Source organism: Rana temporaria, chromosome 4 (assembly GCF_905171775.1).
Source record: "Rana temporaria chromosome 4, aRanTem1.1, whole genome shotgun sequence".
Lineage (NCBI taxonomy): Eukaryota > Metazoa > Chordata > Amphibia > Anura > Ranidae > Rana > Rana temporaria.
The window spans coordinates 86,372,815-86,399,038 of NC_053492.1; the positions used below are offsets into that span (position 1 = coordinate 86,372,815).

At 46.3% G+C, this 26,224-nt stretch overlaps 1 protein-coding gene across 4 annotated transcripts in view; it reads right to left on the reverse strand.

The window, feature by feature from the left end:
- HPCAL1 (hippocalcin like 1) overlaps positions 1–23,404 on the reverse strand; it is a 292,954-nt gene extending 269,550 nt beyond the window's left edge. For 2 of the 4 annotated variants that reach the window (XM_040348606.1, XM_040348605.1), the window contains exons 1-2: positions 22,987–23,404; positions 4,881–4,985 (exon numbers count right to left, since the gene is read on the reverse strand). The gene's annotated coding sequence lies outside the window, so the exon portion shown is untranslated. The remainder of the gene's footprint in view (positions 1–4,880; positions 4,986–22,986) is intronic. The other 2 variants (XM_040348609.1, XM_040348608.1) reach the window with 1 other exon arrangement.
- Positions 23,405–26,224: the final 2,820 nt, after the last annotated feature.

Sequence of the window (26,224 nt, forward strand, 5' to 3'; positions counted from 1 at the left end):
AACTCAACCCATTTTGGTTGTCTCTCATTCCAGAACCAGACCCAATCCCGACGCTACTTAGGGAATTCTTTGGGGATAACTTAGGTACGGCGGAAATCCAGGTGGTGTGGGATGCGGCTAAAGCCTTTATGAGAGGCCAATTTATCAGAACTATTAACCAAGTCAAATCGGACACTAAGGAATGGGAGACACGTGTGTTAGAGGAAGCTCGCAGTTCTGAGGCAGCCTATGTGGCAGACCCATCTAATGATAGTATAAAAAGAAAGTGGTTGGCCTCCCATACCATGCTTAAAGACCTTTCGTTTCAACTTGCAGAAAACAAAAGGTTCTTTTTTACAACAGAGACACTTTGAGGAGGGAGAAAATACAGGTCATATGCTGGCGATCCTGGCTAGATCACAGCAGCCCCCTTCTCATATCGCAGTGGTGGCGGACGCAGGGGGGACACTATGCCACTCCACACGTTCCATTATAAATTGCTTTCAAGAATTTTTCCAAAACGTATACTCATCTAAGGTCAGTCCCACTAGCGAACAGTTGCACTCTTTTTTGGATAAATATCAGCTACCAGAACTTCCTGGGTCGGACGTGGCCATGCTTAATGCTCCCCTTACTAGTGAGGAACTTCTGGAGGCACTGGCGCAGGCACATAATGGGCGAGCGCCAGGAGCTGACGGTCTTCCCTCTGAGGTTTATTGCAGATACTCTGAGCAACTCATCCCCGTTTTATTAAAAGTTTATAATACAGCTTTCGAAACTGGAGTACTACCCCCATCTATGAATGAGGCCCTGGTTGTGGTTCTGTTGAAGCCTGGTAAGGATCCTCTCTCACCAGACTCCTATAGACCGATCTCTCTTGACATTTGACATTAAATTGCTGGCCAGAGTTCTGGCCACCAGACTCTCCAAATGTATTCATCAAGTAATACATAGGGATCAGTCGGGTTTCATCCCTACGAGGTCCACAGCACAAAATCTGCGTAGGCTATTCCTAAACATACAGGTGCCGGTGGACAACCCAGGCAACAGAGCTATATTCTCTCTAGATGCGGCTAAGGCATTTGATAGTGTTGAATGGCCGTATCTTTGGGAGACTCTGCGTAGATTTGGGGTTGGACCATCCTTCCTTAAATGGGTGCAACTACTGTATAGCTCCCCGACTGCAAGAATGAGAATTAATGGGGAGGTCTCTGACTCTTTCAGGCTCTTCCGGGGTACGCGGCAGGGGTGCCCCTTGTCACCCCTGCTATTTGCCCTAGCCCTAGAGCCCTTGGCAATACATATGAGAGCTTCACCCGACATTACAGGCTTCATCAGGGGTGCAGGGCGGGATGTCATCTCTCTATTTGCAGATGATACACTGTTGTACTTGGGAGACACCCAGAAGTCGCTGAGGAATGCGATGACCTTGATCGCAGACTTCGGCGAACTATCAGGCTTCAGCATTAACTCGAACAAATCAGTGCTTATGCCCCTAGACCCCCTAACAGACAGACTGCCTGACTGTGCCAGGGACATAGTGGTAGTAAATGAGTTTAAGTACTTGGGAATTCTGGTTACGCCTGACCCTTCCCAATATCTCTCTTTGAATCTGGCACCATTGTTGCAAAAATTCAGACAGAAATGTGTGTCCTGGAAAAAACTTCCGCTATCGGTTACAGGCAGAGCGAACCTTATTAAAATGGTGTGGGCCCCTCAGCTTCTGTATGTCTTTCATAATACCCCGATTTGGATTCCTCACAGGTGGTTTGCGCAGATAGATGCCCAGTTCAGAGATTTAATTTGGGGTGGCAAGGTGGCACGTATAAAACTTACCACACTACAACTAGCCAAGGACCAAGGTGGTTTGGCTGTCCCTCATGCCCGCTACTACTTCATAGCATCACAAATCCAGCATCTAGGAGACTGGGGGAGGTAGACCTCAGAGACCCAATACGAGCCATACTACTCCCGTCGGGGTCAAAGCTTCCGGCGGCGTCTCACTTGGAAGCAGGGCTCACACACTTGGACCAGACTATACCTACAGTGGTGCTATTGAATACGCTGTGGAAATATGTCCGTTCCAGTCTCAATGTCAGGGGGGTATGCCCCTTTACTCCCATTTGGAAAAACTCCTATTACAGGAAACTCTTTAAACTAGAAGGCTTCAGGCCCTGGGCAAATGCAGGTATACACTATATCACACAATTGTTTAGTGGCCCAACCCTCAAATCTTTTGTTAACCTGCAGGAAGAGTATGGCCTGGACAGAACCCAGTTTTATAAATACTTACAACTAAGACATGCAGCTCAGAGAGAAATCAGGCTATCCCCAATTTCGTTAGTGAGGCACCCCCTTCATAATGATGTGCTTTTCAATAAAGACAAAAAAGGCATGATTTCTCTAGTATACTCCAGACTGCTTAATGTAACACATGATGCATCAGCACTACCATGTAGGAAGGGGTGGGTATCGGACCTAGGTCCCATTGACGGGGATACATGGGAGCTGTGTTTGGCCTCTGCCCCACTGGTTTCAGTATCGGCGCAACACAGACTTTCTCATCTATTTCTCCTACATAGAGTATATAGAACACCCACTCGTCTACATAAATGGGGCATACGGGACTCCCCAATATGCCCAAAATGTAATGTGCAGGAGGGAGACCTACTGCACATGATGTGGAAGTGTCCAAAACTTTTACGATACTGGAACTATGTTATTGATACTATATCCCAGGCGTATGGCTTTCCGTTGCCTCATGATCCGGTGGTGTGTTTACTGGGTGGCGTCGAGATACCCTCGCTGTCCCCCAGTGGTCATACAGCTGTACTTAGACTATTGTATGTTGCGCGCAAGGCCATCGCCAGATATTGGATCACTCCCCGAGTGCCTTCAGAGAGTCAATGGGTAAAGCTGGTAAATAACCTACTGATAAGGGAAAAAGTCACGTACCAACATAGAAATGCTCTTAAGAAATTCTACTCACTATGGCAACCCTGGTTGGATATACCAGGCCTGGGACCAACGCAATTGATCATGGAAAGGCTATTACAGGGGTAAAGAGGCAGGAGATGAGTGGAGATGGGCTGGCAAAATGTGGGATGAATACCGTTCAAATAGTTTTTGATTTTTGGAGCAGAGTGTGGGGCGAGTGAATCAGAATCAGGAGGTGGTTTATGAATCAATGTGCTTGTTACAAATGTAAATGTAATTCCTTGTGCTATGGTTGGGTAGGTTGAATAATTATTGTAATCAGAGCATAGGGTATTACAGGATAGCCGGCCTGGATGCAAATTGAATAATATTATATCCGAAGTAGAGGTAGAATTTGGCTTATCTTGGCTGCTGTTAAGGGGGGTGTAAGCTCCTCCCATGTTTGATATAGCTCAAGTAATCATAATTGCACGAAGATTACCTATCTTTCCCTTAAATCGGCACATGACTATCCTGAATGTAATAATACTGTATGTGTATGTATCCTAAAGTAATGTTTGACTATTTTTGCTTCAATAAACCTTTTTCTTGATTTAAAAAAAATATAAAAAATGTTGAATCATATACATCACATTGCACGAACGGTCATATTACATGTTGATTCAATATGTTTCGATTATACTTTTTTTTTTAAATATATTTTTGTATTAACAAAACTGTATTACTGTAGCTGCTGACTTAATATTACGACACTTACCTGTCCAGGGTTCCAGCGCCTGGTGGCGGAGGAGGGAAGCTGAAGAGAAGGGGAAGAGTACCTGTCAAAAAACAGGTACTTGTTCTCCCCTCCCCCCCTGAAAGGTGCCACGTGTGGCACCGGAGGGGGTGGGGGCTGGGAACATAAGCAAAAGTTCTACTTTTGGGTGGAACGCCGCTTTAATATAATTAAAAGGAGGAGAAGTACAGCCTAAGCTCATTTGGCTGTACTTCTGTGGATCACGGGAGTGCAGTCTGTTCTGCACTCCTGGGACCCAATTTTCAGCAGACTGAAGTCAGCTGTCTGCTGACATCACAGAGCTGATCTGGGCTTGGCCAAGATTGCAACAATGGAGTCGGAATCCACCCACATGCCTGAACAGAGAGAGCCTGAGCCGGCTGCTCCCACCCCTTCCACAGACCAGTGCTGCAGTGAGTGAGCTGGGGGGGGCTGAGAACAGAGAGCCGCTGACTGACAGTCACCAGCTCTCTCTCGGGAGCACTAAGAAATGAGCAATCAGCGATTCTGACCAACGCTGCATCCACATAGGCAAGTACGATTATAAAATAAAAAACATCCCCATACTTTTACGTGCCTGTGACTTTAGAACCACTTCAAAATCAGGGACAGCAAGTTCAGCCACCTGAAGCGAGGAGCTGCTTATGCTGCTGCTGGTCAGTTCTGTTGCAGCACCAAGCTCCCTCCTATTTACAACAATGTCTACAACTCCTCTGAATATTCAGACCGACTGGGAAATTCTTTCCATGGAGATGTTTATCTTACTACAATTACTATTAGACTATTAGTTAGGTTGTTCTGCATCATGCTCATCTAGGTCATACAACTGCAGAACTTGTAGCTACTTGTCCACCTCCAGCTTTAGAGGAATAACAAGTTCTGGAATTCCGACATCTCCAGCTTGGAGAGAAGCACATACATACCAGTTCTTTGTAATGTCATGTACATCATCAACACACTTCAACTTTATTCCACACTAACTGAGGCTTGTGAACGAGGTGGATGGAAGCAATAACCGTTTAAAACAGAGGAGGAGTCTATTATTTGTATGTCATATTTTAAATCTCCTAATGTATGCAATAGATACACTGCAAATGGGACCATGAATGGTGGCAAGGTTGAAGATCTTGTTCAGCGCACAGTGTGCATTATGTGTATGCAAATAGAACAACAGCTCCAGGATGAATACCTCTGATACAGCAGCAGCTTGTCTTCTTGGAAGCTTGCAATAGGGATCTGGAGCCGTGTTTCTTTCTCAGTTGTGGGACCTTTTAAGTATGCAAGACACCCCAGTCTAAAATAAAAACAAGAAAAAAAAAGGGTAAGTGCTGCTTAATAATGGTAAATCTGTTTCTAGGACAAGGCACCCTGATAAAAATTAAAGAGATGGTAAAATGCTCCTATTTTATTTATTTATTTTGTTCCTACAAAAGCTGGCCATAGATGGATAGAATTTCAAATGAAAAATGTGTACGAATTCTCAGAACATTCTTCAAAAGTTTTTTTTTTTTTGCTTTCTAACATTTGATTATGGAATGAACTTTACGAAACAAAAACCTCAGTTAGAGAGAGAGAAAAAAAAAAAATTCCATTCTGCACCTTTGAATATTCCAATCACAAAACAAACTACACAAAAACGTCCATTTGACCCACTAATGATTAGAGAAATTTAACTTTCTTAAAAAGGGTTAAGAAAGTTAAATTTTTCTAATCATTAGTGGGTCAAATGGACGTTTTTGTGTAGTTTGTTTTGTATTGGGAAAATTCAAAGGTGCAGAATGGAATGTTTTTTTTATTTTTCTCTCTGAGGTTTTCGTTTCGTAAAGTTCATTCCATAATCAAATGTTAGAAAGCAAAAAAAAAAAAAAAAAAAAGTTGAGAATTCGTACACATTTTTCATTTGAAATTCTATCCATCTATGGCCAGCTTTATCTACTATGGAAGCTTATTGCACAACCGCAGCCCCCCCAACCCCCCCACCTCTTCTGGAGTTTCCCCCCCCCACCATCATCAGCTCCTTTTCTTCTCCAAAAGCTCCATAGCAAGCCAGTTGCTATGGTGGCACACAGTTTTTTTTATCATAATGCATGGAATGCATTAAGGTAAAAAAAATAAAACTTTTAACTCCTAGAACCAACTTAACATTACATCAGAAGCTGCCTATACAAGAGTCCCCCTCTTTATACCACAGTCCCCCTATCAGAATTCTATTCCCCGCATTGCGCGGGACCCGGTGCGCATGCCAGGCGGCCGCGATGTCTGCAGGGCACCCGTGATTGCCCACAATCATGGCAGGACCATGGTTCTAAACACACAGACCCATGTGCTGTCAGTGGTGAGGAGACTGGTGTGTTCCCAGTACAGAGGAACACACATCGATCTCCTACACTTATGAGTCCCCCTACAGTTAGAACACACTTTAGGGAATCAGATCGCTGCCATTACTAGTAAAAAAAAAAAAAAAAAAAAAAAGCCATAATTCTATTCCCTATTTTGTAGATGCTAGAACTTTTGCGCAAACCGATCAAATACGCTTACTGCAAAAAATATGTAGAAGAATGCGTATCGGCCTAAACTGAAGGAAAAAAAAATGGTATTTATTAAATCAAAAAAGTAAAAAAATATATTTTTTTTCAAAATTGTCGCTCTTCTTTTGTTTATAGCGCAAAAAATAAAAAATGCAGAGGTTATCAAATACAACCAAAAGAAAGCTCTATGTGTGGGGAAAAAAGGGCGTCAATTTTGTTTGGGAGCCACGTCGCACGACCGCGCAATTGTCAAAGTGCGACAGTGCAGAAAGCTGAAAATTGGTCAGGGCAGGAAGGGGGTTAAAATGCCCTGTATGGAAGTGGTTAAAAGTCAGCAGCTACAGCGTTTAAAGCGGAGGTCAAATCGGGAAAAAAATAAAAGTCAGCAGCTACAAGGTCCAAATCTTTTTCTAAAACTTGTTGAAGTTAAAAAAAATCAATATTTTTTGCTAGAAAGTTACTTGGAACCCCCAAACACACACAATCAAATGTTAGAAAGCATGTGCATACATACATACATACATACATACACACACACACACAGTACAGACCAAAAGTTTGGACACACCTTCCCATTCAAAGAGTTTTCTTTATTTATTACTATGAATTAACACATGTGGAATTATACATAACAAAAAAGTATGAAGCAACTTAAAATATATTTTATATTTTAGGTTCTTCAAAGTAGCCACCTTTTGCTTTGATTACTGCTTGGCACACTCTTGATGAGCTTCAAGAGGTAGTCACCTGGCGCAGCACCCCATCACTCTCCTTCTTGGTCAAATAGCCCTTACACAGCCTGGAGGTGTGTTTGGGGTCATTGTCCTGTTGAAAAAATAAATGATGGTCCAACTAAACGCAAACCGGATGGAATAGCATGCCGCTGCAAGATGCTGTGGTAGCCATGCTGGTTCAGTATGCCTTCAATTTTGATTAAATCCCCAACAGTGTCACCAGCAAAGCACCCCCACACCATCACACCTCCTCCTCCTCCATGCTTCACGGTGGGAACCAGGCATGTAGAGTCCATCCGTTCACCTTTTCTGCGTCGCACAAAGACACGGGGGTTGGAACCAAAGATCTCAAGTTTGGACTCATCAGACCAAAGCACAGATTTCCACTGGTCTAATGTCCATTCCTTGTGTTCTTTATCCCAAACAAGTCTCTTCTGCTTGTTACCTTTCTTTAGCAGTGGTTTCCTAGCAGATATTCTACCATGAAGGCCTGATTCACACAGTCTCCTCTTACCAGTTCTAGAGATGTGTTTGCTTCAAAAGGTGGCTACTTGGAAGAACCTAGAATATGAAATATATTTTCAGTTTCACACTTTTTTGTTATGTATAATTCCACATGTGTTCATTCATAGTTTTGATGTCTTCAGTGTGAATCTACAATTTTCATAGTCAAGAAAATAAAATAAATACACACACACACACACGTGCAGAGACCCTAATGAATAAAATGGATTCAGAATTTTATGTCAGACTCTATTTGCCCAGCCATCTTTCAAATGCAAATTTTTTGGGGAAAAAATACACTTCAATGAATATAACAAAAAACAAAAGTTAGCCAAATTTTTTTTGTTTTAATGTGAAAGATGAATTTACGCCGCAAGATCGTGAGAGAATTGTGAACTATCTTCCAAGCAAAAAAATTGTGATTCTCATATTAGCCCAAATCGTACAGCTCTACTTAAATTGACAGCAGTGGGAGTCAATGGCACTGCGCTGCTGTCTCAGCCAATGAGGAGGGAAGTCCCGGGCAGCTGAGACACTCCTACAATATCGCTGGATCTAGATGGGGTTCGGGTAAGTATTGGGGGGGGGTGAGGGAGGTTGCTGCACACAGAAGGCATTTTATCTTAATGCATAGAATACATTAAGATAAAAAAAAAAAACTTCTGCCTTTACAACCATATAAATATCAGAGATCATGTCTGAAGGAGACAGACTTTTCTGAATACTGGCGGTGACCCTGCACGCTGCCTAGCCTGACCATGCTCATGCTTCTTGAATAGCAATATTAAAATGTCAGAGTGTCTCTTACCAAAGTAGCTCCAAGGTTGGGTTCACACTGATACAACACGACAGTGATACAACTTTCAGCCTACTTTGCTCTGCGACATCAGTCCTGCATTGATCCTACATCCATCGACTTTCAAGAAAAGGATACTACTTTGATCCAACTTTGCAACAGTCGGACTTGTCCTTTGACCAAAACAATCCCAGTGTGATATAAAATTCCTTTTACTGCTGCTGTAATAATGTCGGATGTCAAAAGTCGGATGGTAAGGACAAGGATCCTACTTTGGACCGACTTCAATGATATTCAATGGGCTGAAGTAGGATCAAAGTCAGACCAAAGTAGTACAGGGAGCATTTTCAAAGTCGGACCGACAGGGAAACATTGATTTTCACACGTCATGCGACATGAGCTCCCAATGTCGGACCAGTGTGAACCCGGCCTAAACCACATCTTTAAATTTATTTCATTAATAGGACTCCAGGTGTGCAAACTACTGATTACAATTAGCTTTCATTGAAGTAATTAGTATAAGTTCACAATTTCCTCCAGTGCTGTGAATGTTTAAAGAGTGTTCAATAAAGACATAAGAAGTTAGAATTGTTTGTGTCTTATAAGCTTTAGGCTGGGTTCACACTACTACACTACTTTCATCCTACTTTGCTCTGCTACATTGGTCCTAAATTTATCCTACATTGGTCCTACATCCATCCTACTTTCATGAACAGGATACTACTTTGGTCCGACTTCAATGATATTCAATGGGCCTGAAGTAGGATCAATGTAGGACCAAAAGTAGTACAGGGAGCATTTTCAAAGTCAGACCGACTTGTGTAGGACGCTACAAGACGCTCTCATAGGGAAACATTGAACACAGAGAAAAGTAGGATGAAAGTAGTGTAGTAGTGTGAACCCAGCCTAAAGGGGTTGTAAAGGCAGAAGTTTTTTTTTTTAATATTCATGCATTCTATGCATGAAGATAAAAACACCTTCTGTGTGCAGCAGCCCCCCCCCCCCTAATACTTACCCAAGCCCATCTTGATTCAGCGATGTTGCACGAGAGACTCGGCTGTCCGGGACTCTCCCTACTGATTGGCTGAGACAGCGCCATTGGCTCCAGCTGCTGTCAATCAATAGCGAGTGAGCCAATGAGGAGAGAGAGAGAGAGAGAGAGAGAGAGAGAGAGAGAGAGAGAGGGGGCAGGGCTGGGCCACAGCTCCATGTCTGTATGGACACACGGAGCTGCGGCTCGGGTGCCCCCTTAGCAGGCTGCTTATGGTGAGGGCACTGGCAGGAGGGAGGGGCCCAGGAGAGCCGGCAAGGGACCCGAGAAGAGAAGGATCCAGGCTGCTCTGTGAAAAACCACTGCACAGAGCAGGCAAGTATGACATGCTTGCTATTTTTAGGTAAAAACAAGCCTTTAATATCACTTTAACCCCTTTACGACTACCCACAGCACTCTTGCTGCACCGAATCAAAGTACCTGTACGTTTTGTACGCGATTCTGTATTTACAGATAGGTTGTACACCAGTGTGTGCCTGCTGCCCGAGCAGTGTTGCCATTCAACACAGTACAAGTCGATCAGCGGCTCGCGGCCCGAGCAAATGACAGAAGAGTGCCCTGTGTAGGTAAACACAGTGATCTCTACCGACAGCAGCAATCCGCTTTTACATCTCCCTGCCAGGGAGTAAAAACTGGCGTGTTGCTTAGTAAAAGTAGCACACAGTACACACATTAAACATTGTTGTTAGGCACACATTTAACCCTTTGATCGCCCTAGATGGTAACCCCTTCCCAGCCAATGTCATTAATACAGTAACAGTGTAATTTATTAGCACTGATCACTGTATTAGTGTCACTGGCATTTATTTATTTTTATATAGGTTATAGTGTTGCATTACTGTACGCCAAAGTTTTCCAGTGTTGCATGATGACGCAAATGGCCTGGTCATAAAGGGGGTAAAACATTCCAGAGCCGACATGGTTAATGAGCACATTGTGTTTGTCTATTTCTGTGACTTAGAGGATCAGATCACATTTTAAGGCATATTAATGCAGAAAGCCTGTACAGGATGGATAATGCCTACTCCGGAAAGTGGCGACTTCAATCTTCACTTAGTTGCAGTGCCATGCTACGGTCACTGCTAGTGTCCTGTAATGACTGGTGGCTGGAACTACAGCAAGTAGGGGGAGATGGAACACTCGACATCCCCAAAAGTGACCTGGAGGATACCTGCAGTGGCATAAGCTCTGCCAAAGAACAAATTGGAGCTGCCACCTAACAGTAAGCAAGTACATATTTCTCTACAGCACAGGTGTCAAACACAAGGCCCGCGGGCCGAATCCGGCCCTCCAGGCCATTTCATGTGGCCCCAGCCCTCCTCTGGTCCTCCTCTAGACCCCTACTTTTTGCTTTCAAGCAATGCATCCAGCTTCTTCCCAGCAGCAGCATAAGGAAAGGGGGGTGCATTGTGATGTAAGGGAGCGTGGGGGACTCAACTTCTGATGGTGGGGTGGATCTTGACATCTTATGTAAGAGGGGGGGAATGCACGAGACAACTAATCTTACAGATACAACCGGTCCCTTTAAGAACAATCATAATTCTGATGCGGCCCACGATGAAATTGGGTTTGACACCCCTGCAGGCTGCTGTTTTTTTATTTTATTTAAAATTTGCAATACCAACACTTAACATGTGTTTTCACTGCTCTGCAAGTAGATTTGTGTCCTGCCTTGTCTTTACATGTGCAGCGAGTTCTACCGCAGAAAGCAGAATCAGCTTTTCTCAAACACAGACCACACTTCTGTATTAGGTGACTGGGTACTATATATCCATACTAGCTGAATACCCGGCGTTGCCCGGTCTTCCTATCTTAACCTTTGGGGGAGGAAAATCATAGTAATATAAAATATACCCATCTTTTATATAAGGGTGTAGGTAAGGGTTAATTTAACTGTCATATATTTTTATTTGGCATATAAGTAATATGTGTACCAGGTATTATTGAAATATCTCCAGGCGTACAGAAGTTATGTGGGAACATACATTTCCCATTGATTTGCATGGGACTTTAAACAAAAACCCCGACCCTCACCAATGGGGGTAGTTAAGGGATAAATTAACTATCCTATAGTTTAAGTGGACATATAAGTAACATGTGACCAAGTGTTATCGAAATATCTACAGCCGTTTGGAAGTTATGAAGGAACATGTATTTCCCTTAGAGTTGAATGGGACTTTAAAGGAAAACCCCGACCATGGCAAATGGGGGTGGGTAAGGGTTAAACCACCTATCCTATGTTTGTTGCTGAGATATAAGTAACATGTGTGCCAAGTTTCATGTAAATATCTTTAGCCGTTTGGACGTGATGCTGGAACATACATACATACATACATACATACACACACACACACACACGTTGAGTTTTATATATATAGATGCAAAGATTTGTTTTCTGTAAAGCTGGTGGATTACAGTTGTATTGTCTTTCGTGAAGAGATTATCTAATAAACCGCATATACAATGGCAGATCAAGAGAGAATAAACCTGTGCGGTCTCTTAATGCGTAACATATATACTGCAACAATTCTACACTAATAATATGTTATCAGGCGCTCAGGTCCTATTATAGCTACACTGCTCTCCTGCGTCACCGGAGCTGGCCGATGTATGTGACAGTCTACACACAGTACAAAGTGAAACATTAACGCCACACGTGAGCACCACTTTCTACAAGCTAGCCGCTAAAAGGGCAAAGGTTAAGTAGAGAGACTTCAATAAAAGTCTGATGAGGAAGTGGCTATGGCTGCTAATTACTCTGTAATAATTTCACAGAACTGCTTTCATCAGTACGGTATTTTTAGAACGCCAAGTTCATTGTGAATGCATGCTAAATAACTGAACCCAAATTGAATGGCACATTACGGGCGCTTGTTCATCCTATGCATACACTAGAAGCATGGCAAGCAGCCATATGGAAGGGGAGGCTGAACAAATCAGCTTGTACTTACATCTTTTCCTAGAATTATGGGCCCATACTCACAGCATCCAACAAGGGGGGCTTCCTCCGATACCCACTTAGCCTTCACCTAGTGCACAGTGTTTCGATACACACCTGCCCAGGTACTCAAAGTGCCAGCGTCAACCCATCAGTAATACAAACATGCTGGTACTGACAGTGCAACTGCCACTCATTGTGCCTCAAGGAAAATGCTGAACGTGACTCAATGCCCACGTATTCGCATAGACATTCCCAAGAGCAATGCCAACTGATGCGGCCAAAACTGCACTCCATCCTCTACCCTGGAAACATTCAAAAGCTGGTACAATCCCTGCTAACCAATGATGCTGCGGCCCAGTTTTCTGCAGCTTAGCAACATTGGTTGCTAGGCCGCATGCGGCCAGGCCAGCTGCCAGCATCCTAGCAACCAGAGCCACTGCTCTGTGTGTCCAGATGCGGAGCTGCCATTCGGCCCTACCCCCCCTCTCTCCCCTCATTGGCTCACTGACTTTGACAGCAGCGGGAGCCAAAAAGGTGCCCACTGTGTGGCTCAGCCAATCAGGAAGGAGAGACAACCAAGCCTCTTTGCAACATCGCTAGGTCGAAATGGGGCTCAGGCAAGTATTGGGGGGGGCTGAAGCGGGGCTGCTGCACACAGATTTTTAATCTTAATGCATAGAATGCATTAAGATTAAAAAAACACTTCTGCCTTTAGAACCACTTTAATCTTCATTTAGGACATTCATTTTAAAATCAAATGTTAAAAAGCAAACAAACTTTTGAAGTACTTTCGAACAATGTTTGTCCATTCGTCGAACGTACAAAGAATTTTTGTACAATGTTTCTTTGAAAACCTACTAGTGCAGAGGTCTCCAAACTTTCTAAACAAAGCCATATTACTCTCCTTCATACTTTAGGGGGGCCAGACTAGCCTATGGAAGTAGAAAATGGCATCATTGGAAGGAACGGTGACCTAAGGGCCAGATAAAAAAGAAAGCAAAGGGCCACATCCAACTGCAGTTTGGAGACCACTGTGTTTAAGCTATGGAATTCACATCACTTTAAGGCTGCAATAGCAAAATTAGTAACAAAATAAAAAAAAAATTAGATTTTCTTCAGAAGCAATATTTTTACCCTCAAAAAGGCAAATTGTCAAAATGTTACTTCTACTCAGAATATTCCATTGGCAAGAGCAGACCTGAGGTCTTAATTTGTGTGTGTGGACTAGAGCTGCACGATTAATCGCGGAGAGAATCGCGATCTCGATTCTCCCCGTCCGCGATCTCCCCGCGGGATGACCCGCAATTTTTATATGTCGCCGCCGGTTCCACGTAACCAGCGTGGAACGCAAATGGCAGATAAAGGAACTGACATCAGCAACCGGAACGAACGTCAGTTGTGAGAGATGCAGTGTGATGCCTGGGTGTGGGCGGTACCAGCACGCTTCTCGGCCGGTGGGAAAAGGCCGCCGCTGCTGTCCGAGGTGCTGAAGGCGCCACCTGTGTCCCCGGAGAGCCACTCTGGATGGTGAGAGAACCGTGTTCTGTCTTTGTGTGTCCGCATCCCCTGCAATGTCACCCGGGAGGTCTTGTGACCCCCAGCCAGGTGACCCTGTATATGGAGAAGATGCCAAGCTGTGTTCTGTATATGGAAAGATGGCACAACGATGGTTTTGAGCTGTGCTCTGTATATGGGGGGTGGCATAGAGATGGTGCTGGGCTGTGCTCTATATATGAAGGGATTGTGCTGGGCTGTGTATATGGATGCATGGATGGCATAGAGATGGTGCTGGGCTGTGCTCTGTATATGGGGGGGGGGGGGGGGGGGCATAGATGGTGCCGGGCTGTGCCCTGTATATCAGGGATGGCACAGATGTTGCTGGGCACTGTATATAGGGGGTGGCATAGAGATGGTACTGGGCTGTGCTCTGAATAGGGAGGAAAGGCATAGTGGGTACTGGGTTGTGTTCTGTATGTTGAGGGGTGGCACAGAGATTGTGCCTTCAATTGGCATTTCCATGTGCCCCAATTGCTAGTTATTAATAATATTTATACAGCACCAACAATTTGCATACTGTACATTTCTCATCAGTCCCTGAACTCATGGAGCTTACACTCTAAGTCCCAAACTCACATACACATATTATGTCCAATGTAGACAGGAGCTAACCTGCCAGCATGCTCTTGGAGTTGGAGAAAACTGGAGTATCAGGCTATTAAAGGGGGGCATGTGAGGAGTGGACTTAAAATACCGCCAACCACTGGCCCTTATAATATATATTATGAATATTACCACAGTCAAATAAAAAAGTTTTTGAAAATTGTGAGAGAATCGGGATCTTGATTCTAAGCAAAAGAATCGCGATTCTCATTTTGGCCAGAATCGTGCAGTCCTAGTGTGGACCGAAACTAGCAGGTTTGGTATCACACCTGTGCGTTTTCATTCAATCGTTTTAGGGAATTTTTGCAATGTACACTTTTCATGCACTGCTATTGAAGCCTAGGGAGCCAAAAACATGCGTTTATTCACCAAACACCCACCTGTATTATTTTCAACGTAGCATGGCAGCACAGTGCAGAAAGAAGAAAAATCCTCTTCTCACACATGGAGCAATGCACGTCAAGTCATACGGGTGTGAACTGGGATTTAAAGATTGAAAGAGGCCAAACATAGGTCTTACTACAACCTGAATAAACGACGGAAGCCTGCTATATCCATTATGAAGGAAGATGCCAGACTGGTTGTCAGGCTCAATGACCAGCACTACTGCTATTGAGGTGCACAGGTCACCCTGTAGTTAGATGCTCCCCAGAGGACAAGGCCAGCATTTCTATACAAACTTCCTTTACCTAGTACAATAAATATTACATTCTAACAGGAAACCTTTTTGTATCCAATATATTAAAATACACACTGACAGGAATTCCCTCTTGCTTGGCTGCAGTCAATGAAAATGGATTTGCAGCTTGCTATATAAAACCTAACCAGCGAGGCAAGGACAGCTAGCAATTCATGGAATCGCATCGCACACGTTTCAGAAGGGAACCCCACCATCTCCACTATACAATAAGGCGCAGCGAAAGAGAACCCGGCAAATTCTTTGCACAGCAGTCCAATTTAAAACTCTGCAAGACTGACTGACCTCAATCACCCTTCCTAAGCTGGTGACAGAGGAAGAGCTGGTTAACAATTGCTGCACTGGTGCTGATTAAACATTCTTGTGTGGCACGGGATCATCTGCTTTAACCCTGAGAACGGGCACATTTAACAAGAGCAATGGAAACTTAACCCCAAAGATGCCAGTGACAGCTCACAGATTATATAGAGTATACTGTTGAAAAAAAAAATGAAGGGAGGAAGGTTCATTTTACACTGGTGATGCCTCTTGAGAAGCCAACTGCAGTGGATTACTTTTCAGGGGACATTTGACAGGTAATGAGGTGGTGCCTCCCTGCCACCTGCTTTATTCCCTAAAAATTGCATGTGGTTGCAGGGCAGCCACATTCCATGTTTTGCTCTTCGTACACACAAATATCACCAGGTGCAAAAAAGTGCTTAAAGTGGAGGTTCACCCGGAAATGTTAATTTTTAACATTGGATTCATGCTCATTTTGTCAAGGGGAATCGGGTAGTTTTTTTAAAAACGAAGCAGTACTTACCGCTTTAGAGAGCGATCTTCTCCGCCGCTTCCGGGTATGGGCTGCGGGACTGGGCGTTCCTATTTGATTGACAGGCTTCCAACGGGCGCATCCATCGCGTCACGATTTTCCGAAAGTAGCCGAAAGTCGGTGTGCAGGCGCCGTATAGAGCCGCACCGACGTTCGGCTTCTTTCGGCTACTCGTGACGCGATGTATGCGACCGTCGGAAGCCTGTCGGAAGACTGTCAATCAAATAGGAACGCCCAGTCCCGAAGACCATACCCGGAAGCGGCGGAGATCGCTCTCTAAAACGGTAAGTACTGCTTCGTTTTTAAAAAAACTACCCGATTCCCCTAGACAAAATGAGCATTAATCCAATGTTAAAAAAAAAAATATATATTTCGGGTGAACTCCCGCTTTAAGGTCTACCACATGGTCCTCCTCTGAGGAAAGGACCCTGTCCCTGAGTTTTCAGGGCACAAGACTCCTGACAAGGACTGGGTTCTCATGGTCCACCCAGGTGAAACCAGGCAAAGCTAATTTTTTGGGGACCTGCTGAAGTACTAGGCGGGGCCCCCTAAAGAGATCACCTGACTAAAAGCCCCCCTCCCCCAAAGACTTTCAGGGCAAGTTCAAGGACCTACACCCGTCTAAACCGAGAGCAAAGAAAAAAAAGACATTGATGCTCAGCAGAATGTGGGGGGGGGGGGGGGGGGGGTTGAGTTAATTTTTGCAACACTCTCTTCTGATGCCTCTGTATCTTAAAAAGGGGAGAGGGCTGTGTATATATTATATATATATAAAAAAAAAAAAAAAAAAAAAGGTATTTACTGGCAGAAAAAAATAAAAAAAATGATATGTTTTACTATCCAAAAGGTAAAACAGTTGAAAAAAATGACTGAAGGTCCGCTTTAAGGAGAAGCTGTTGGTGGGAGACTTGAGGCACACAGTCTGGTTGTGTAAGATCATTGAGAAAAAAAAAAAAAAAGTGGGGCCAGAGTTATACCCCAGACCCTCGTGGTCCAAAATCCACATTAGCCTTCCTCAACATGGAGGAACCCTTGATATAACTTTCCAGCCTCAGTGAACCCCTGTCCATGGTACATTAGTGTAATGGCCCCTTACATTTGTGGCCACTGGAAAGATCTTCCCAAAGAAGAGTCATGGGTTACATATTCAAGGCGATGAAATTTCTCTAGGAACCCCGAGCAACCTCTGCAGAAAGTCTAGAGTTTCATTGAACCTCCATTAGAAAGAGCCATTCCACATAGACAAAGTATATTCCTCTTGCACATCATACTAAAACTGCCCCTGTGGCTAGAAAGGGGGCTACAATGACTTTTGACCACTTACAATGCAGCAACATGGATAAGATATGTAGCAGTGGCGGCCCGACCATTAGGTCCTTTCTACATACAGGACTATGGATTCCAATAGGGGGGGGGGGGTTAAAGCATGTGATTAGAGCCAGAGGCTCTACTAGGCTTCAATAAAGGGTGGGCTCAGGGCACAGATCCAACCCAGGTTGTATAATGCTAGCAAAGGAATATTAGCTATTTTCACACCAAATCTCCTCCCCACCAATCAGGATGCGGGTCGTGAGACCCGTTTCCTGATTGGCCAAAATGTCAAGCAATCCCTTTGGATTGAGGAGAGGAGACACAGGATGGAAAACGCTGTGCTGCAGGAAAGCATGCATCCCGCCACCTAGATGGGGTCCACTGTGCTGGAGGTCAGAGCTGTTACCTAGATGTGGTAAGTGCCGGGCAGACCAGCAGACAGTGAGCAGGGGGGGTATTGTTTTTCTTCTAGATCCTCTAGGGCAGCGGTCTCCAAACTGCGGCCGGACATGGTCCTTTGCTTGCCTTTATCTGGCCATTGAGCACTATTCTCCCGAGAGACAGCAACAATGAGGGACCGTTTCCCCCCCCCCCCCCGAGAGACAGCAACAATGAGGGACCGTTTCCCCCCCGAGAGACAGCAACAATGAGGGACCGTTTCCCCCCCGAGAGGCAGCAACAATGAGGGACCGTTTCCCCCCCGAGAGGCAGCAACAATGAGGGACCGTTTCCCCCCCGAGAGGCAGCAACAATGAGGGACCGTTTCCCCCCCGAGAGACAGCAACAATGAGGGACCTTTCCCCCCCCCCCCCCGAGAGACAGCAACAACGAGGGACCGTTTCCCCCCCGAGAGACAGCAACAACGAGGGACCGTTTCCCCCCCGAGAGACAGCAACAACGAGGGACCGTTTCCCCCCCGAGAGACAGCAACAATGAGGGACCGTTTCCCCCCCGAGAGACAGCAACAATGAGGGACCGTTTCCCCCCCGAGAGGCAGCAACAACGAGGGACCGTTTCCCCCCCCGAGAGACAGCAACAACGAGGGACCGTTTCCCCCCCCGAGAGACAGCAACAACGAGGGACCGTTTCCCCCCCCCCCCGAGAGACAGCAACAATGAGGGACCGTTTCCCCCCCCCGAGAGACAGCAACAATGAGGGACCGTTTCCCCCCCCCGAGAGACAGCAACAAGGAGGGACCGTTCCCCCCCCCCGAGAGACAGCAACAAGGAGGGACCGTTTCCCCCCCCCGAGAGACAGCAACAATGAGGGACCGTTTCCCCCCCCCCCCGAGAGACCGTTTCCCACCCCCCGCGAGAGACAGCAACAATGAGGGGCCCCTTACATTTGTGGCCACTGGAAAGATCTTCCCAAAGAAGAGTCATGGGTTACATATTCAAGGCGATGAAATTTCTCTAGGAACCCCGAGCAACCTCTGCAGAAAGTCTAGAGTTTCATTGAACCTCCATTAGAAAGAGCCATTCCACATAGACAAAGTATATTCCTCTTGCACATCATACTAAAACTGCCCCTGTGGCTAGAAAGGGGGCTACAATGACTTTTGACCACTTATCCCTTTGGATTGAGGAGAGGAGACACAGGATGGAAAACGCTGTGCTGCAGGAAAGCATGCATCCCGCCACCTAGATGGGGTCCCCCCCGAGAGACAGCAACAATGAGGGACCGTTTCCCCCCCCCCCGAGAGACAGCAACAATGAGGGACCGTTTCCCCCCCCCCCCGAGAGACAGCAACAATGAGGGGCCGTTTCCCCCCCCAGAGACAGCAACAATGAGGGACCGTTTCCCCCCCCCCCCGAGAGACAGCAACAATGAGGGACCGTTTCCCCCCCCCCCCCGAGAGACAGCAACAATGAGGGGCCGTTTCCCACCCCCCGCGAGAGACAGCAACAATGAGGGGCCGTTTCCCACCCCCCGCGAGAGACAGCAACAATGAGGGGCCGTTTCCCCCCCCCCCCCCGCGAGAGACAGCAACAATGAGGGACCATTCACCCAAGAGACACCAATGGAGACTATTCCTCCCTTGAATACCAACAATGGGGCATTATTCCCCACATTAAAACCAAGGATGGGGCATATCTTACTCCCACTGACACTGGGGCATTTTTTACTCCCGCTGGGCAAAGTCTGCCCCAAGCTTGAAGGACAATAAACTGGCACTTTGTTTAGAAAGTTTGAAGACCTCTGCCCTAGGGCAACTGGATATTGCCCAGAAAAACAAGCACACGATCTCTGGTCTAGTAATCAACCAGTGCCCCGTAGGCAACACAGAAATGCAAACTATGCCAATTTAGCACAATACTGAGACAACAAAGAGAATATGACAATGACTCGGCACATTTAACGGTTTTCTTTTAAGCTGGCTGGGGAAACTGTCCAAGCAAGAGGGTATGCCAACAATACTTTACTAGTGTTTTCACAGCCAGCATACAGACATACGGGGAGAATTACCAAAACTGGTGCACACAGAATCTGGTGCGGCTGTTTATAGTAACCAATCAGCTTCTAGGTTTTATTGTCAAACCCTAATTGAACTAGCTTAAAGAGGGGGTTCACCCTATAAATTTTTTTGGGCGTTCCTATCCAGAGGGAAGATGATTGACGGCCGGCTCTGGCGCGTCACGGTGCCTGCACATAGTCTGTGCGCAGGCGCCGTATAGCGCCGTGAAGAGCCGAGACCTACTCCGGCTGTCTTCGGGAAGCGTGACGTGCCATAGCCGGCCGTCAATCATCTTCCCTCTGGATAGGAACGCCCATTCCCCGCGGGGAGTCTGAATCTTCACTATAGGATTAAACAGTGAGTACGGGGCAAAACAAATAAAGGCATACTGTAGCTCGCGCTACTATGCTGAATTTAATGCTAGAATGTTGTTATTGAGGGTGAACCACCACTTTAAAGGTGTACACTGATGTAGTCTCTTGTATGTGCACCAGTTTTAGCAAATCTCCCCCAGATTGTAGAAATGCAGTATATTTCATACACCCAACCAGTCCAGCTACTTTTCCCTCAAGGATGATCCCGTTTTGTTCACATTGTATACATTCACAGAAGCAAACGTTTTACATTTATTTCCAAGGGCATCTCAGTGATGAATTTCAGTCATCCAGGGCCATCAATCCTGCCTATGGACTTCCAGCATGATCCTCACACGTGTGTATGTTTAATAGAGTCTCAAGGATTTACTTTGTAAATGGTGCTCTTCAACAAATATTAGAAAGCTAAGACGCCACTGACAGATGAGCACCGACACCATCCTGCGGGGAATTTTACTAGCAGTCCAGGATTGCAAAGTATTTGAGGAGCAAGTCTTCTAAATCACTGACAGCTATGACTTGTGTAGTGATCTGGAGCTAAAGGGAAATTTTAGCACCTGCAAACCCCACAAGGCTGGGACTAGGACCGTCCGCAATAAGGGACAAGGCTGGGACTAGGACCGTCCGCAATAAGGGACAAGGCTGGGACTAGGACCGTCCGCAATAAGGGACAAGGCTGGGACTAGGACCGTCCGCAATAAGGGACAAGGCTGGGACTAGGACCGTCCGCAATAAGGGACAAGGCTGGGACTAGGACCGTCCGCAATAAGGGACAAGGCTGGGACTAGGACCGTCCGCAATAAGGGACAAGGCTGGGACTAGGACCGTCCGCAATAAGGGACAAGGCTGGGACTAGGACCGTCCGCAATAAGGGACAAGGCTGGGACTAGGACCGTCCGCAATAAGGGACAAGGCTGGGACTAGGACCGTCCGCAATAAGGGACAAGGCTGGGACTAGGACCGTCCGCAATAAGGGACAAGGCTGGGACTAGGACCGTCCGCAATAAGGGACAAGGCTGGGACTAGGACCGTCCGCAATAAGGGACAAGGCTGGGACTAGGACCGTCCGCAATAAGGGACAAGGCTGGGAGCGTCCCCAATAAGGGACAAGGCTGGGAGCGTCCCCAATAAGGGACAAGGCTGGGAGCGTCCCCAATAAGGGACAAGGCTGGGAGCGTCCCCAATAAGGGACAAGGCTGGGAGCGTCCCCAATAAGGGACAAGGCTGGGAGCGTCCCCAATAAGGGACAAGGCTGGGAGCGTCCCCAATAAGGGACAAGGCTGGGAGCGTCCCCAATAAGGGACAAGGCTGGGAGCGTCCCCAATAAGGGACAAGGCTGGGAGCGTCCGCAATAAGGGACAAGGCTGGGAGCGTCCGCAATAAGGGACAAGGCTGGGAGCGTCCCCAATAAGGACAATGGGGAACATCCTAGGCTAGCATACAGTAAAACCTTCCCAGTCCCGAGGGGAAATGGAACTACACACACACTTGATACACTAACTACACACTTGATACACGGTTCACATTGAACAATTCTGACCATTTTCTGGCTGCAATCACACAAGTAAAGACCAGATGTTAACACTCTAAATACTTTACAATGTGATTTGACTCCGTCCCTTCCATTTACATTACAGTAATAAGTAGGATGACACGTCATAGGTGGGCTTCCCTCGTCTAAACATGAATGGAGGAATATGCAGCTGTCAGCTATTGTAGTCTCACAGCGGCACCCACAGCTGTCAGAATACTCGCACAGTGGCTCCAGCTGATTGGCTGCTCTCACTGTTTGGCTGACTTTTTCCGCCCGGCTCCTTCAGGTTTTATACTGAGGTTTGTTGAGCCAGGTGGTGTCAGCCGTGGCTTGAATTTCAGCCAATTTATAGGAATCAACGGAAATTTGAGTCATGTATGGCCAGCTTTAGGGATCTGACCTACAACAGATTGTAAGACCAGGCAGGAAGATGTGTGGCCAGCTAGAGCCGAGGGATCAGTATGACTCTGGAAATGTAGAATAGGACTGTGCATGGAGACACTTCTAGCAGCACCAGAATTCAGGGACAGGAATAAAACCGATGACTCTCCAGTGAATCGGTAGATCAGTCCAAGTAGTAGAAAGTATGCTGACAGGTGATGAGATCTTATGTGTATGAGTGCCGCCATCCATTGTGAGGGGGAAATAGAAAAATAAAAATTCAACTCACTTGGTGTCCATCAGTGAAGAGCCTAACAATGCATGGGAGGGCCACCAGTAAAGTAAGAGCCCACCAGTACACAGAGGGGCCACTACTACACAGAGGGGCCACTACTACACAGAGGGGCCACTACTACACAGAGGGGCCACTACTACTACACAGAGCCCACCGGTACACAGAGGGGCCACTACTACTACTACTACACAGAGGGGCCACTACTACACAGAGGGGCCACTACTACACAGAGGGGCCACTACTACTACACAGAGCCCACCGGTACACAGAGGGGCCACTACTACTACACAGAGCCCACCAGTACACAGAGGGGCCACTACTACTACACAGAGCCCACCAGTACACAGAGGGGCCACTACTACTACTACACAGAGCCCACCAGTACACAGAGGGGCCACTACTACTACACAGAGCCCACCAGTACACAGAGGGGCCACTACTACTACACAGAGCCTACCAGTACACAGAGGGGCCACTACTACTACACAGAGCCTACCAGTACACAGAGGGGCCACTACTACACAGAGCCCACCAGTACACAGAGGGGCCACTACTACACAGAGCCCACCAGTACAGAGGGGCCACTACTACACAGAGCCCACAGAGGGGCCACTACTACACAGAGCCCACCAGTACACGGAGGGGACACGGGACACGAAGAGCCCTACAGTGCATGGAGAATCAGTAGTTATTAGTAAAGTTCCCGGTAGGTCGGGCACTCACCGGCTGTGTGCTGGGCGCTCCTCTCTGTCTCTCTCCGAACTTTCCTCCACTAGTTCTTCCTCAGTCACTCGGTAGTCAGTTCTGTTCCTCAGTACTGTTAGTTCTCTGTCACTCGGTACTCTGTCACTCTGTAGTAGTCGGCTCTCTTCCGCAGACGTGCTCCGCTGTGACAGCCCGGCCAGTCCGCTGACATACGCTCCTCATGAGGGGGCAGAATAAGGAAATGCCGGGCGGGGCGTGCACACCACCCCAGGCTCCGATCACACTGATGACACTACACCGGGGGAGTTGAGGAGGAAGAAGAGCCGCTCTCTCTCTCTCACACACACAGTACAGAGCTCACTCCCTCCCTTCTCGGCTGGCTGCACACAGGCGCTGCAGAGCCGCGGCTGTCAATGGGCATAGTTCATACGGGTGGCCGCTGGGGGGGGGGGGGGCACTTTGCATAGTAAGGAGGAGCCAGCCCGCCAGCCGACCAACAGCGAGCTCTGCTAATTAGAATATTACAACTGAAGCAAACTATGACTTCAATGGGGGGGGGGGGTCAGCTGTGCTCCGGAAAATGGGCAATATTAGAACGATGAACTAAAGAGGATTTACAAGCTATATTCCTATCACCGTAAATTAATCTTCCAGGATAAGAGTTTAACGATGAATAAAATCACCCATGTAGCTCGGAAAAACTCTGTATGTAAGAAATCCTCCCATATAGTGGCTCTACTTGGTACATTCCAAAAAACTTTCAGCGAGCGGTGCTGCTAGGAAGTAGTAGAGGGCGGAGTCGGTGGGCGGGGCCTGAGGATGGTAGTAGTGGGTCCGCTGTGCTCTATATTGATATGTAATACAGCGGGAGATTCTCCTCTTACACTGAGACGAGCGCCCCCTAGTGATTGATTAGTGTGTACTGTACAGACATCCTATACTACTCTGTACACTCAGCTATCAGACAATTACTTTATTTTCTCTCTTCTATCCCTCTTGTATCTTGTATTCCCTCATGTTACTTTTTTACTGTTAGGTCCCTTTCACACTGGGGAGTTTTTTCAAGTGGTTTAGCGCTAAAAATAGCGCCTGAAAAACTCCTTCCCTGCAGTCTCAATGTGAACGATCCAGGGCTTTCACACTGAGGCGATGCGCTGTTGGGACCGCTCCAAAAGTCCTGCCAGCAGCATCTTTGGAGCGGTGAGAGGAGCGGTGTGTTTACTGCTCCTTCCCATTGAATGCAATGGGCAGCGGGAATACCGCCGGCAATGCGCCTCTGCAGAGGCACACTGCGGGCGCTTTAAACCCTTTGTCGGTCGTTAGCGGGAGTTAATATCCAGCTATATCGTCGGAATTGCGGCGGTATTCGGCCGCTAGCGGTGCGGTATTAACCCCCGCTAACGTCCGGAAAAGGGTCAATACTGCCCGTAATGCGCCTCTGCAGAGGTATTACCGTGGTGCCCATTGCTTTCAGTGGGAAGGAGCGGTAAACACACCGCTTCTCTCACCGCTCAGAAGATGCTGCTGGCAGGACTTTTGGAGCGGTCTCGCCAGCGCATCGCCTCAGTGTGAAAGCCCTCGGACTTTCACATTGAGACTGCAGGGAACGAGTTTTTCAGGCGGTGTTTAGGCGCTATTTTTAGCGCTAAACCGCCTGAAAAACTCCTCAGTGCGAAAGGGGCCTCCTCAGTGTGAAAGGGGCCTTACAATTTCCCCTTCCTGTGTCCCCCTGCTCTGTGCTTCCCTGAACTTGCAACCAGGATCCTATACTATTTATGCATCACATAAACAGTATAGGATATCCCATTCACTTCAATTCACTGCCAATTCACTACAAATGTGACAAAGTAGCGCCTTAACTTTTTTTTTTTTTGCAGTCTATTTTTTACAGGACTGCTGTTGTCATTAAAATATACGTAAACGGTCACCTTGTAAAACAACCCATTCGGTTTCAAATAGAAATCAGAGGCAAAACAGTTTGTGTATAGATATAAAAAAAAACATAAATACTTTTTTTTTGCCATTTTATAAGTGATCACATTCCCTCTGTTGTCAGCTGCACAAGAGCTGGGGGAAGAGAAACAATAGCACACTGATCTTCCGGGTGAAAGGCTATGCAGGGCCAGTGGGAGTAGGGGGGATTTTTGGTGTCAGTGGAAGAAATTGTACCCCGTCATTGATGTTAGATCAAGGAATGGTGCCTTATCATTGGCATCAGTGGAAGGAATAGTGCGTCGTTTTTTGGATCAAATAGGCTTCAAATGAAGTACATGAAAAATGTGTAATTTCATGTCTATTCCTAGTAACTATATTTCCATTGGCTAAAACAGAAGTCTCCAAACTTTCTAAACAAATGTCCTTCAGACTTCAAGGGGCCAGACTAGTGTCAGTGGGAGTAGAAAATGTTCTTAACGTCCAGTGGGAGTAAACATTGCCCTACCTTTGGTGTCAGTGGAAGAAATTCTGCACCATCGTTGATGTCAATGGAAGCAATTCTGCCCTATCGTTGTCAATGGAAAGAATTAGACTCCATCGTTGGTATTAATGGAAGAAATTAGGCCCCATCATTAGTGTCAATGGAAGGAATTAGACCACGTCATTGGTGTCAATGGAGGGCATTGAACGCTTTTGTTGGTATCAATGGAAGTAATTGTGCACTTACGCTGGTGTCAGTGGGGGGAACAGAGACCCATTGTTGGTATCAATAAAATAAATTATGCCCCATCATTGGTGTCAATTAAAGGAATTAGGTCCCCTCATTGGTGTCAATGGAAGGAATTAGGCCCCATCGTTGATATCAATGGAAGGAAGTATGCCCCATTGTTGATATCAATGGAAAGAATTAGGCCCCATTGTTGATATCAATGGAAGGAATTATGCCCCATCATTGGTGTCAATGGAAGGAATGGTGCGTGCCCTTACGCTGGTGTCAATGAAAGGAATCATGCCCGATCATTAGTGTCAATTGAAGTAATTAGGCCCCATCGTTGGTGTCAATGGAAGGAATTAGGCCCCATCGTTGATATCAATGGAAGGAATTAGGCCCCATTGTTGATATCAATGGAAGGAACTATGCACCATCGTTAATCTCAATGGAAGGAATTATACCCCGTCGTTGGTGTCAATGAAAGGAATTGTGCCTTTTCGCTGGTGTCAACAGGAGGAATAGTGGCCCATCATTGGTGTCAATGGAAATAATTAGACCCCATTGTTGATATCAGTGGAAGGAATTATGCTCCATTGATATCAACAATTC